We start from the raw sequence: 3,700 nt of genomic DNA on the forward strand, positions 1-3,700 counted from the left end.
TTATCCGCATTTTACAAGACGTCTTCCCAGCAGCACCCGCTGCGGAAGATAACTACAAATGCCGCAGAGTCAGAAGGGTTCAGTGACCGCCCCTGGCCACAGAAAGGAGGGCCTGCAGGTCCCTCCCGCACCCGCATCCCTCCGGCTCTCTGTCACCCTCTGCATGCTGTGGCCCGAGTGAAAGCACCAAGCATGGGTGTCTGGGTCCCCAAGTTCTACTGCCCTTTGCACCCCGCAGGAGCAGGGTGTTCAGGCTTCTCCTGGATGCTCGGTGGCCTTCCTGCCCGGGACCGAAGCGAACTTTCTGTCTTGAAGGGGTGGCTGTGCTGATCTCCCAGTGAAAAACAGGCACTGTGCGGCCCTCTGGGATTATAATTACTGTTCCAGATGACTAAGGCTTTTAGTTTGGTCCCTTTGAAAGTTCAGACTGAACTGTGCAGTGTTTCTTATGGACAAAGTAGTGCAAAGAACTTCTTGGTGGCGCGAAACTTCCATTAAGGCGGAAGAGTGGATGTTCAAATACCATCTTTCCTTTCCTCTTGTCCTCTAAACAGCAGCCGCACAACGTGGTAACTGCATGCCCCACTAGGTCTGTCTTTTGATAACTGATGTGTTGTTTAGGGACGACTAAAATAGGATCAATTTGAACTATTCTCTAGATTTCACCTGAACACTCCTGTAGTGGAGCCTACCTCCTTTCTGCTTCTGTGGTTGTTCCTGGGGTTACAGCGCAGCAGGAGGAAAAGTTTTCTACAGCACTAAGTACAGTCAACTTCATGCCCCTCTTGCACCTAAGGGAAAGTCCAGCATCTCTCATCCACCTCTCTGGCACATTTGGGTTCATTTGTGCCAGTATAATAGGAACCAAACTTTGAGGAATAGGTTTGAATATATATTAAATGACTTATCCAAAATTAAAAAAGAAAAAAAACTCATAAAAATCAAAAGTAAGCACCAACCAGATTTAAAAATGGGTTAAAGACCTTAACAGATACATCATCAAACAAGATACACAGATGGCAAATAAGCATATAAAAGATGCTTCACAGCACATCCCATTAGGGAACTGTCAATTAAAACAACACTGAGATCCTACTACATACCTATTAGAATGTCCAAAATCCAGAACACCTATAACACAAAGTACTGACAAGGATATAGAGCATCAGGAACACTCACTCATAGCTGGTAGGAATGTGAATAGTGTAGCCACTTTGGAAGACAGTTTGATGGTTTCTTTAAAAAAAAAAAATACTCTTAACATATGATCCAAATGAGCTGAAAACTATGTCCACACAAAACTTGCACATGGATATTTATAGCAGCTTTATTGATAACTTCCAAATCTTGGAAACACTCAAGATGTCCATCAGTAGGTGAATGGATGATTAAAACTGTAGTTCATCCAAACAATGAAAAATTATTCGGCACTAAAAAGAAATGAGTGTCAAGCCATGAAAAGACATGGAGGCACATTAAATACATATTTCTAAGTGAAAGAAGCCAATCTGAAAAGGCTACATAGTGTATGATTTCAACTATGTAACTTTCTGGAAAAGGCACTATGGAGACAGTAAAAGATCAGTGGTTGTCAAAGGAAAATAGGGGATAAATAGAGCATAGAGGGTTATAGGACAGTGAAAAAATCTGTATGATTCTATAATGATGGGTACATGTCATTATGGATTTTTCCAAACCCATAGAATATACAGCACCAAAAATGAACCTAAGGTAAGCTATGAACTCAGGTGATGACAAGGTGTCAATTTAGGTTCATTTGTAGCAAATGTACCCTCTTGTGGAAGGCATTAATAATGGAGGAAACTGTATTTATATGGGTAGGGGGTACATGGAAAATCTCTATACTTTCTTCTCAATATTGCTTTGAACCTGAAGTTATTCTTAAAGTAATAAAGTCTTAGAAAAAGGTAAACCCACAATAAACTAACAGGGTCATGTAAAATATACAACACCCACACAGGCGCTAGATTATAGGGGGTCTCACACCAAATTTGGGATTATTTGGCCATCAAAAAGAAGAATAGTGGCAATAGATTATAACCTCCTTCCCCCAAAATACCCATGGGTCGAGAGAGAGACAGAGAGAGAGAGAGAGAGAGAGAGAGAGAGAGAGAAATTCTTTATGAGAGAATGCCAGCTATTGAATACAGATGAAATGATAGAATTTTAAAACAATCATTTTTGCAAGGCCAATATAATACCTGGTTCAGGCAAGGATCAGTCATGGGAGCTAAAACTTCTGGACAAAAGGTTATGGGCAGACAGGATATTTACACAGTCTAGGATTCAGAGACAACATGTACATAAAAACCAAACACAATATGTGATTCTCAGTTAGGTTCTACATTGGCGAGGAGGGGGAGCAAAGCTGAAATAGATGCTTTGGGTCAATTGGAGAAATGTTGACACAGACAACATGTAGGTGGCCTCACTGAATTGGTGTTAACTTTTTGTAGGTGTGATGAAGTACTGGGAAGGCTGTAGGAGATGAATGCCGAAGCCACAGGGCTGAAGTACGCTGATGCCTGCAACTGGCTCACACACGTCTTGGTCAGTAACTGATCGATCCAGCTGAAGGATATGCGTATGCTCATGATATTATTTTTACAATTTTTCTGTACATTTTAAATTTTTTCCAAAAAAATTTGGAGTCAATGAAGCTATTAACTTGCTAAATAACCCTTTATAACTGTGGATTTTCTCCTTGACAAAGAGCCTCTGTTTCCAGGTTCACAACTATCCGGTACAAACAAGTAAAAGATTAACACTGACCAGTGAACCCAAGAATCCTGACCAAGGTCATGGTCATCAACTCCACTTCACTCTTGAATCGATTCTATCCAGTCCAGCCTTCTGTGCAGCAAACATGCTTAATCAGTTCTTCAAAGCATCAGATGCTGTATATTATAAGCTGCACTCATAAATTATAACCCTAGCCATAAAAATAATTGATGGAGTAGTAATATATTAAGGAAAAATTAAAGTGATGTTGTTGATACTGAATGAATTGATACTGTTTTATTAGAGCTTATGCACAGACTCTCTGAAATGCACATTTTTCCCAAGTATTCCTTTTGGAAAGCCTAAATGTGAATCCAAGTGGCTGATTTTACCAAGCAGAGAAATGACCTTTTTCTGGGTAGCAGGAGCAAGATTCCTGTTACCTAGACAGGCAAGACATTCCGTGGGACACAGCCATGGTCTGTAGAGTCCCAAGTCCAGGGTGCTCTCCAGAAGTGCCTATTTCCTGCATCATTGCATCCTGTGGTTTGCACAGTTGGGACTTATTAACCACAAGAATGTCTTATCATTTGCTATCTTGTGAAAGGTGTTGATTTTATGGAGCTCACATATGGAGTTTCTATTATTTTACTTCCCCATTACTAAGGTTACCCTACCATGTGCGGGGGTGCATAACACAAGCTGCCTAGGAGAGATCTCACCAGGAGATTGCACAGAGGCCCAAGGGTCCAAAGGACTTACTCAATGACCCAGGTTTCATGCTAGAAAAATTCTCAGGCCAAAATTGAAAGGGTAATTCCAGTGAATCATGGCTCAAGTCACTTCTCAGATTCCAGTTTTTAGAAACTGGAGGCAAACATTTTGTCCGTTCCTGTCAGACAAGAATACATTCATTGCTAAAACCATACGCTCTACATTTCTGTTCTGTTTCTTCCCA

Source organism: Pteronotus mesoamericanus, unplaced genomic scaffold (assembly GCF_021234165.1).
Source record: "Pteronotus mesoamericanus isolate MK-2021 breed Mesoamerican mustached bat unplaced genomic scaffold, CSHL_Meso_final scaffold_54, whole genome shotgun sequence".
Taxonomy (NCBI): domain Eukaryota; kingdom Metazoa; phylum Chordata; class Mammalia; order Chiroptera; family Mormoopidae; genus Pteronotus; species Pteronotus mesoamericanus.